The following is an 11624-nucleotide window of genomic DNA, read 5'->3' on the forward strand; positions in this document are numbered from 1 at the left end:
ACCCACGATGGTGTAGCCTTCTATCGGTGTGACGTCTGTGAAGTGTTGTGATGACTTGTCCTGATGCTTTCTTGTAGGTATATATTTCGTGCAACTCGCTAATAAACCAGTTGGAAGTCAGTGCTCTGTTCCTTTATCTGGCCGGCTCGGCTTGTTTCTTCCTTTGTATGTTGCGCTGTACCAGTTCTAGAACGTTGGGATCATTTCAGGAAGCAACACTCGTGTAGTTAACAGTATGTTTATCACAAATGTCTTCTGTGCTTATTTAAAGGCCTTTCTCTACAAAAATGGAAGCACAAGAACCTAAGAAATCCTTCGCCAATGAGATACATAATTAAAATTGTGGGGTCTTAGGTGCCAAAATTCCGATTTGGTTATGAGGCACACCATAGCGGGGGACTCTGGAAATCTGGATCCCCTGGAGTTCTTTAACGTGCTCCTAAATTAAGCACACGGGTGTTTTCGCATTTCACTCCCATCGATATGCGAAAGGCGACCGCTTGCTTAGCAGCTCAACACCATAGCCACTAAGCAACTGCGGCGGGTTAAGATACATAAAAAAAAAAGAAGACATGACAAGCTGTAAAGCGAAATTGGGAAATGCAACGATCTGGTGAGTTGAATGATTTTAAGGAGTACAGAAATAAATTAACCAGACAGCTACGGAAAACGAAATATACGTGATACTTCCAGATGCTTTCTTCTTGTTTCAGATAAGCTATCAAGAATGCAAAGTTCTGTAATGGGGCGCCAGGGTAAGGTCGAGTTACCATATTTATAAGAATATAGTCAACTATTTTTTCATATTTTACTTAGGATTAGCTCTCGACCTATCATCGTCATCACCAGCGTATTTTTATGTCAACTGCTGCAAATAATTTATGCAGTAGTAGTCATGCCAACTGCAGCAGTAATTTTATGTCCATGCAGTGAGCTCAAATTAGCCCTGTCTTGCGCTAGCTGATTCAAATTTGCTCCTCCAAATTTTCTACTTTCATCTGCTCAGCCAATTTTCTGCCGTCGTTGACTGCTCTTCTCTTGGCACCCATGCTGTATCTCTAATGGTCCCACCGGTTATCTACTCTACGCAATACATGGCTTGCCCAGCTCCATTGTTTTTCCTTAAAGGGCCCTCACCAGGCCTGGCCATTTTGAGCTGACAAGCGCAGAGCATGCATTGCGCGATAACGATCGTGTCTGCAAGGTATTACATCGCTATGCGCCGCGAAAAGATCTGAAATTTCAAACCGAACGTCGTTTTCCATTCTCGTCGTGGCCGCCGCGCTCCTAGCCGGAGGATGACGTAGTCGCGTCCCAGCGCATACGTACTCGAGTCCGCAGTGTGACGTAGCTCGTGGTGACACGTGACTTGGAGAATTATTCAAGGCACCATATGTTATTTGTGTGATGTGTTGCTTGAATTGATGAATTGAAGTTTAGAGAAATAATAAAACACACAAACGGAATGTCTGCGTGTTTTTTTGCTTTACTTCGCACCGAAGCAAGAGAGATGTACTTCCGCTTCGTCTGCTTGTTCCCACGGTCATGCAGTCACGTGCGTAGGTATCAAAACTATGTCATTTTATACCCTGCTCCAGCGCGTGATCATGCTCTGTGATCCGCTTGTTCTGCGTCAGTATTCGTGTAACACTGAATTATACCGCTAGTTATATTTTCTTGTGCACAGCGTGAAAAATCGTGCGCTGCGCGAACGAGACAGCAGCTCGTGCGCGACACCGTCAGCGGAAATCCGTAGCGTCGGGGAAAAAAAGTGGGGAGAAAAAAAAAAGTGAAGGCGGGGCCCGTCACGCGATCATCGAGGTCCAGCATGGAATAACGCAGGGAAGGAATTTCGCTTGCGAAGGATAGACGGGGCGAGTGGAGGAGGAGTCTCGCTATGCAGTGGAGCCCGCCTACCGATATCATAGGTTCACGGCACTGAAATATTTCTTTCTCGGCTATTAATGAGCCGACTTGACAAATATTTGCGACAGAACGCTCCCTAGAGCCCACGTAACAACTTCCAGCGTATGACCGAAATTTGCTATGGAGTCTGGTGAGGGGCCCTTTACCGTCAACTAGAAGATCCGTTATCCTAGTTTGCTTTTTGATTACACCGCTCTCTTCCTGTCTCTTAACCTTACGTCTGACACTTTTCGTTCCATCGATCCTTGCGCGGTGCTTAACTTGTCCTCGAGCTTCATTTTTAACATCCAAGTTTCTGTCCCATATGTTAGCACTCGCAGAAAGCAATGATCGTGCACTTTTCAACGACATTGGTAAGCTCGTAGTCAGGATTTGTTAATGCCTGCCTCATGAACTTCAACCCATTTTATTCTTCTGTAAATTTTATTGTCATGATCGGGGTCCCCTGTGAGTAATTGACCTAAATCAACATAACTGGCTCTAGAGACTGCCTAGCGATCATGAATTCTTGTTCGCTTGCCAGGCTATTGAACATTAAGAACATTCCTTGCCAGGCTACTGAACTCCTTTGCCTTCTGCATATATGAACCTTCAACCCGGCTCTTGCACTTTAGTGGTTAAGGTCCTCACTCATTTGTTGAAGTTGATCTCTGGTGTTGCTCAACAGGACAATGTCATCTGCAAACCGAAGCTTGCCGAGATGAAATCGCCGTTGTTCATCACTCCTAAGACTCCCCAGTCTAATCGCGTCAATACTTCTAAGCATGCAGTGAATAGCATTTGAGAGATTGTCTCCTTGTCTGACCCCTTTTTTATAGGTAATTTTCTACTTTTTGTCGTGGAGAACCAAGGTAGCTGAGGAATCTTTTTATATATTTCCGAAGATATTAACGTGTAACTCATGAATTCCTGGATTACGCAATGTTTTCATGACTGCTGGTCTCTCTAGTTAATAAAATGTCATTTTATAATCTATGAAAGCACACAGAGAGGTTGACTATACTGTGCAGATTTCTCAATTATCTGACTGATGACACGGACGTGATTCATTGTAGAATATCCCTTCCTGAAGCCAGTCTGTTCCCTTTGATTATTGAAGTGAAGTGTCGCCCTGACTGTCTTGGAGATTATTTTGGTGAATATTTTCTGCACTACTGAAAGCAAGCTAATGGGCATATAGTCCTATTCTTTAACGTTTCTCTTCTTAAGGTGTAGTACAATGTTGGCGTTCTTTCTAATGTGGACCGCAAGTTATTCAACCTTAGTATCGCGTCCATCTTTAATTAAATCGACTGCTAGTCCATCGACTCTCTCAGTTTTTCTACAGGACATGTCTTGCAAGGCCCTTTTAACTGCACCGCTAGTTATGTAAGGAGTCTGTGGATCCTGTTGATGACTGCTTCCAATGAAGGAAGCTTGATTGCTCTTGGTATTGTACAGATCAGCATAGAACTCTTCTGCTAATTTTACTATGTGATCGAAATTACTGATGGCATTACCCTGCTTATCTTTCACTGCACCTGTATTTTGAACAATGCATCTCTACCTATATTCGCGAACAAAGTCCACAAAGATACCGAGCTATAGCGGAATTACTCCGTCGCACCCATGGCAAACCCAGGCTGGAGATAACTTCAGATTTTATACATCCGGATACGATGGAATTTCTCCCCCTAACAAACCACGCTATAACCGCCACACTCTTGTTCAGTTTCGCGTAGTTGGTGAACATTAGAGGTGAAAGCAGGCAAGCGAAATTATAATGTAGATGTTCCCTGCGGGAGAACGCTGCTTCTGCCGTAAATGTGTTAGAGTCGAAGACATCGCTGGTAGTCTGCTGTCTTGACAGGTAAAATGGCTCCGACGCTGAGCGTGTCGGGCTGCGAGCAGCCAGGAGCGACTGGCTGTCGTGAACTTTAAAAAAAGCGGCGGGCTAGACAGGCGCGGCCTTTGCAGTTCGGAAACCTGGGGCACCGTAAAGGAAGCCAACGATATGGTTCTCCTATTCGAATTCAAAACAAGCTATATAATTCTGACGTGTCCGACTAAGCCACCGAGTAGCTTTTTATTACAAGCAGGTCGATGTTGAAGTTGATTGCTTTTCAACGCTGCTAATACCCACGAGGAGCGTTGACCCCATAAGTCAGAAATAAACAAAATTAAATGACATTAAATAATTTTAAGAATACAAGATTGATAATCTACTTAACAAGAAAATATGACAAGCCTAAAAAATCGTGAGTTAAAAAGCATGCTGCAAAATCTCAGAAGAGATGGAACCCCTAGCTAGATAGAGCCCTAGAGAGAACCCGATGTATCCGGCTCCGTGCTTCCGTAAGCCTATGGAGTGCATTGCAAATTGCCATGTGGCTGCGGCAAATTGCATAGCTCTAAATTATAATAACTTTGGAATATTTATTGAGAACGCAAAGCGATGGAGAGGAAGTCCAAGGAAAATTTCGGCCGAGAAGGCAAAACAGCGGCAAGAACGAAGGAAATGATCAATAATTTATTCATCGCAATGGAAGCAAAGTTTGGAAGCCAAGTGTGCGGGAGGATAATTATACAAATTGAAGGGCGGGGCTCTCCATAAGAAGCTGATCGCCGTAACCTGGCATTGACGTGACAGGCATTATTCCGCGTGCGATGTGTAATGTGAATGTTCGGAGGCAACCATCGACGGAAGCGTGGATAATCCAGCACACTTCAACGATAGCAACTGCGTGAAACGTGTGTCCGTGAGTTGTGAAAAGGCAGGCATAACATGAAGCATGGGTCCTCGCAGGGATGACGATGCGAGAAATCGGCACTCTTTCACACACTGATTCCTGATACGTGCAGGTACCGACGCGAGGCCAATATGGTGCACGTTATTCGGTATGAGCGTATGAAACTGGTGAAATACAGCGGAATTCCTTCTGGTAGCCAAACTCGGACAAACTGAATAGTAGTCGGTCACATTGATTGCATTAAATTGGTGCGGATTTGACTTTTAGGACGATGACAATCGCCAACAATTTATGTAAAATCAGCGCACAATCAGGCATACGAAGCACAAAGGCCGAGTTAAGATGAGAAAAAAATGCTGACCCCGGTGTTTTTACCTAACTTGTGTTGTATCTATGGCAATCACAAAATACGATGGAACTTCATTGCGGCGATATTGCAGGCCATTGAAAACATGCAACGGGGCGACCTTGCGTTCTTACGGTACATGCTTTCTGAAACGACGTCTACGTGTGATGAGACTATAGTGCCAGGAACCATATTTTGCGTGTTTGCTTGATGCGGAACCGACGGCAACTGTACCCAGGCAACTTGAGGTCGCGGATAACGGGGCAAACAATGACAGCATACGAGTGAACCAGGGTTGAAAATAAGTATTTGTGACCTACATAAATATCCTGTCGTAGAATATAAGGCATGTTCTCGTATAAGAATCACGCCTTACGCCTTCCACGTCTTTAAGATCTCAACAGCCAGGGCTGCGGGCACAATGTCCGTCAAGCACATGTAGCCACCAGGTATTGCAGGTGGCGCTAGCACTCGTAAAGTTGCGCCGTCCACCTTTTGTTTCATGAACTTGTTTCGGAATGGCAAACTGCTTTAACCAAGTCAATGTGGCTGTGCTAGTCTGTTGCGAAAAAACAGGAATAGAAGATGACAGCAAAAAGAGGTCCTTTTACGACTTCGCAGATCTTTTCAGTTGCAAGAGAGTGTCTTCCCTATCAACTTGTGATGCTGCCCTTGCGTGCTAAATTAACACTGCTCTTGGCCAAGCTTACGCTTGGCCAAGACCTTCCGAGGTTGAATTTCGAATGGTGTCATGTGTTTATATGCCATATACTAAATGATGTCAAGTGTAGCAAGACACCAGTCAGTGATGTTTCTGCAAGACATCCAGAAAAAGAGAAAATGAATCTGGTGACGTCTTTTGACATTTTATGGCCCATCGTGATGTCAATACGCAGTCAAAAGCAACATATTAGCTGGTGACCACGAGCTTTTCTTTACAAATCAGCCTGGCTTTTACGATAAGTCCCTAAAAACAATTGATCTCTAAGCAGATTACAGCAGTCGATGCCTTATTTCAGAGGTGAAGTCTAGGCAAGCTTCGGCCTCACCTCTATAAGCAAAGAACTACGGATCTGGCCATGGCGGCTCGACGTACTTGCTGGACGAGATTCACAGTAAAATATTTTTGCGCGCACAATTGACAAGGACACAGTGAAGGGGGGACACACGAGCGCTTACTCACAACTATTTTATTTTCGGAAAGATACAGAACATATATACCCCAGCTATTTAGCGCTGAGCATGTGCTGAGCATGTCAGTAAAACAGAAACAGATTAAAAAACAGATTCAGAAGGTTCAACCAGTATTTAAAAAAGCGAATTCATTTTCAGTGATTACAACCGATGGTTGGCTTATGCATCTTTCAGCGCACTTTTTTATATAGAATGCTTCTGTGATTTCACGTGTTAGTTTATTTTTATCTGAAAACAATATGTCAGTGTTAAAAAATACCGGATCACAGTGGCATAAATTGCAGTGGTTTGACAAGTGCGAATGATTTTCTTTACCAAGAGAACGTTCATGTTCTTTTAGACGGGTGTTTATGCACCGACCGGTTTGCCCTATGTACATGTTGCCACATGTCAATGGAAGCCGGTACACAACCCCTATTCTGCATTTTGTGAATTTTTGATCGTCTTTTAGACCGCAGCTACATTTTTTGACCCTATTGTCTAATTTGTTGGAAATAGCTTGGCACAGTTTTTGCACCTTGTTAGGAGCGCTGAAAACCACTTCAACGCCATGCCTGCTGGCAACATTCTTTAGCCCATGGGAAAAATAATGTACGTAAGGTACAACTGCAAGGCGTTTTTTGTTCGTGCTAAGCCTGTTCCTTGAATGTGTGGGTTGTACACCCTTTACTATTTTTATTACCTTTCCGGCCGCTCTGACTGTAATGTGTTCCGGGAATCCCAGCGAAGCTAGTCTTGTTACCTGATTAGCAAAGCTTTCTTTTAGTCCGTGGCAACAAGATGTTACTAACGCGGCCTGAAGGCAAGACACCGCAATTCCGCTTTTTACAATCTTCGAATGTCCTGATTTGTACTGTAATATGGGCTTTTTTGATCTAGGACTGTACATCCAGCATGTGTGATTGGGTAGCAATCGCAGAGAAAGATCTAGAAACTGTAGTTCATGTTTTTTAGCAATCTCATGGGTAAATTTAAGGCCTAGGCCACATTCATGGAACACTTTCAGTACATTAACCATATTACAGCCACGTTCATTGCCATCAAAAATAACCAAAAAATCATCCACAAATCGGAAAATTTTTGCAAAATTCCTATTCTGCAAAATGCAGAATAGGTGTTGTGTACCGGCTTCCATTGACATGTGGCAACATGTACATAGGGCAAACCGGTCGGTGCATAAACACCCGTCTAAAAGAACATGAACGTTCTCTTGGTAAAGAAAATCATTCGCACTTGTCAAACCACTGCAATTTATGCCACTGTGATCCGGTATTTTTTAACACTGACATATTGTTTTCAGATAAAAATAAACTAACACGTGAAATCACAGAAGCATTTCATATAAAAAGTGCGCTGAAAGATGCATAAGCCAACCATCGTTTGTAATCACTGAAAATGAATTCGCTTTTTTAAATACTGGTTGAACCTTCTTAATCTGTTTTTTAATCTGTTTCTGTTTTACTGACCAGTCTTGTTGCACATACTCAGCGCTGATAGCTGGGGTATATATGTTCTATATCTTTCCGAAAATAAAATAGTTGTGAGTAAGCGCTCGTGTGTCCCCCCTTCACTGTGCCCTTGTCAATTGTGCGCGCAAAAATATTTTACTATGAATTCGTACCAACTCGCCCAACTATCAGTTCTGCTGCTGGACGAGAGCTTCTTGTCCCACCAGGGTATCGCCGGTCAGCTGTACCTCCCACCGCTCAAATGACGTGCTAGGAGTCTTTAAGCGTTGAGGTTTGCCCTCGCACCCCCACGAGATGTGAAAGAGGGTAGGGCCCGTGTCGCCGCACCAGGGGCAGATGCCGCGATATGTATGTGGGAACATTTTACTGTATCTGTGTAGGTTTAGAAATGTGTTGGTCTGTATAAGTCGGAGAGCTACAGCATCTTCAGTACTGAGCTTATTGTGAGGTGGAGGATAAATCCTGCGGTTGAGTCGTTGGATCTCAAGTTGGTCGCAGTAATTGGATGGCAGGGGCATGAAGGTAAAGGGTGGCGATTGATGAGACGATTGGTCTTGCCCCGCTCGGTCGATTAGTGCTCGAGCTAGGGCGTTCGCCCTGTTGTTCCCCTCCAGACCCGCGTGACCCGGCGTCCACGTGATTTGATGGTATTCTTGCAGCCTCGGGCCTAGAATCTGAGCCGCCAGCAGCGGTGTTCGTCCGTTCGTAAAGTTACGGCAGGCCTGTTGTGAGTCGGTAACGACATGGATGATGATGTGTGGTGTTTTGTGGCGCAAGGGCCAGGCTTGGCCAAAGAGCGCCATGACAAGTGGTGACGTTGACGATGTATTGTGGAAGATGTGATTTGGCTGTAAAGTGGCCTAAAAATAGTCGCTGTAGAGTGCGTAAAATCTACTTGCTATAAAATTATGGCGATGACAAATGACGAATACTATGAACATTAAAATCCATCGTAAAAGAATGATGCAGAATAGAGAATATATGAGATAGTAAAAATGCCTGGAGCACTGTTGCCTCGCCAGAGCCCTTGAGACACAAGGGCCTAGAGGCACGTGCTATACGAAAGAACTATCACAGCGCCATCCTCTGAAGAGAGGAGACGCTACGAACATGTGGGGCTAACAACATGCAACACTACATCTTTCAGATAACTTAGGACTGCGTTAGTGTCGAAGAGCGGTTCTGGGCCGAGTAACATTACAGGGTGAAGGGGAATATGCTGCCGGTATGCGAACGGAAAATGTTTCTTTCTATCAGATTCGGCTTTCCGACACTCCAGGAGGACGTGGAGGACGGTCAGCCTCTCCCCGCATCTACCACAGGTTGGAGGATCATTTTCAGTGAGTAAGAAGTTGTGTGTGCCAAATGTGTGTCCTATTCTGAGGCGACAGAATAGGACATCTGTTCGCCGTGATATTGTTACGGAGGGCCAAGAACCTAACTGTGGCTTTATCACGTGCAGTTTGTTATTTACTTCTGCGTCCCACTTACGTTGCCAGTGGTTTCGCAGTTTCCTTCTTAAAAAAGGCTTCAGATCCGTGACAGGGACCGAAGCAGTAGGACTGACTGTATGCAATGAAATTGATGTGGCCATCTGGTCTGCTAGAACGTTACCCTCGATGCCCCTATGTCCAGGCACCCAGCATATAATGACATGCTGGTTAGACATATACGCTCTACAGAGGACGGAATAGAGCTCAGTAATTACGGGGTTTCTGTGTTTACAGTGTGACTTCAAGGCTTTTACGACGCTTAAGGAGTCTGTAAATAAAATTGTTTTTTGAATATTTGATTTTCTGATATGTTTCACAGCTGACAATAGTGCATGGGCCTCAGCCGTAAATATGCTTGTTTCAGGGTGCAGTACACCGGATTCCGAGAAGGATGGCCCAATGGCTGCGTAGGACACCCCGGCATGCGACTTAGAAGCGTCTGTATAAAACTCTGTGCACGAGTACTTGTACTGGAGCTCCAAGAAGTGCACTTTGATATGTGTCTCTGACGCATGTTTAGTGACCTGTACAAAGGATGTGTCACACTCTATCAGCTGCCACTCCCAGGGTGGTACTATCTTAGCTGGAGGCATTAGGCGTTGGTCGAGAACTGGGACATCCATTTCCGTGCTAAGTTCTCTTGCACGCAGTGAGAAAGGAAGTCTCATAGAGGGTCTGTTATGAAAAAGTGTTTCACATGTCAAGTCGTTAACGGTTGTGAAACACGGATGTTCCTTATTAGAGCGCACTTTGAGAAAATAGTTGAAGCTGATGTAAGTTCTCCGAAAATGGAGTGACCACTCATCGGACTCAACATACAAACTTTCAACAGGGCTTGTTCTAAATGCGCCAGTGGCCAGACGGATTCCCAGATGGTGAACGGGGTCTAACATCTTAAGTGCGCTCGGTGCGGCAGAGTGATATACAGCGGCTCCATAGTCTATTCGCGACCGAACTAGGCTCCTGTAAAGATTTAACAGGCACTTCCTGTCGCTACCCCATGTTGTGTGGGATAGGATTTTAAGTAGGTTCATTGTTTTTAGACATTTTTCTTTAAGATGTTTTATGTGAGGAATGAATGTGAGCCTAGAGTCAAGAATAACACCAAGGAATTTGTGTTCTTTGCTGACAGGTATTTGGTGTCCGCCCAGTTCTACACAAGGATCTGGGACCAGGCCTCTCTTTCTTGTGAAGAGAACACAAGAACTTTTGTGGGGGTTGACCTTAAATCCGTTTTCGTCTGCCCACTTGGAAACCTTGTTCAAGCCCTGCTGTACCTGTCTTTCGCATACTGTGAGGTTGCAGGATTTGAAGCCTATTTGTATATCATCTACGTATACGGAATAAAAAATGGCAGGTGGTAGTGAAGCACGTAGCGTGTTCATCTTGACGATAAAGAGAGTGCAGCTGAGCACGCCTCCCTGGGGTACACCAGTTTCCTGCCTAAAGGGACGTGAGAGTTCATTGCCGACTTTTACTCGGAAGGTACGATTTGACAAATAGCTTTCAATTGTGTTCAGCATATTTCCACGGATGCCAATTTCCGACAGGTCTCGCAAGATCCCGTAACGCCATGCCGTGTCGTATGCCTTCTCCATATCGAGGAATATCGATAGAAAAAACTGTTTATGTATAAAGGCATCGCGGATATTTCCTTCCATGCGCACAAGGTGATCGGTTGTGGACCGCCCGTCTCGGAATCCACACTGATAAGGATCGAGTATATTGTTGAGCTCAAGGAAATGTATAAGTCTGCGATTTATCATTTTTTCAAAAAGCTTACACAGACAATTAGTTAGAGCTATCGGACGGTAACTAGCCGCCAAGGAAGGGTCTTTTCCCTGCTTTAGGACAGGAACCACAATCGCTTCTTTCCATGTGGATGGGAGGTATCCCGAAGCCCAAATAGTATTGTATAGTGTAAGAAGTGTAAATTGTGCGTCAGTATGTAGGTGTCTGATCATGTTATACATGACTCTGTCTGGTCCCGGTGCAGTGCTTTTACATGTGTTCAAGGCAGCTCTCAACTCGGCAATACCGAAAGGCCGGTTATACGGTTCATTCTGCCTGGATTTTCGTATGATTGGCTTACGTTCTATTATTTCTTTACGTTTAAGAAAGGACTGGGAATAATTGATTGAGCTTGACACACGCTCAAAGTGCTCCCCAAGTGAATCTGCCTGGTCTTGCAGGGTTTCGCCTTGTGTGTTTACTAAAGGGAGTATGTTTGTCGCCCTCTTATTCTACTAACCCTGTTCCAGACCTTGGCCTCATCTGTATACGAGTTGATACCTGTTAAAAAGTTCTGCCAGCTCTCTCTTCTGGCCTGTCGGCGGGTTCGCCTGCCTTGGGATTTTGCTTTTTTAAAATTGATAAGATTCTCCGCAGTGGGGGAGGCGCGTAGCAACCCCCACGCTTTATTTTGTTTCTTACGAGCGATCCTACAATCGTCGTTCCACCAGGGGAC

This window comes from Dermacentor variabilis, chromosome 3 (genome assembly GCF_050947875.1).
Source record: "Dermacentor variabilis isolate Ectoservices chromosome 3, ASM5094787v1, whole genome shotgun sequence".
NCBI lineage: Eukaryota > Metazoa > Arthropoda > Arachnida > Ixodida > Ixodidae > Dermacentor > Dermacentor variabilis.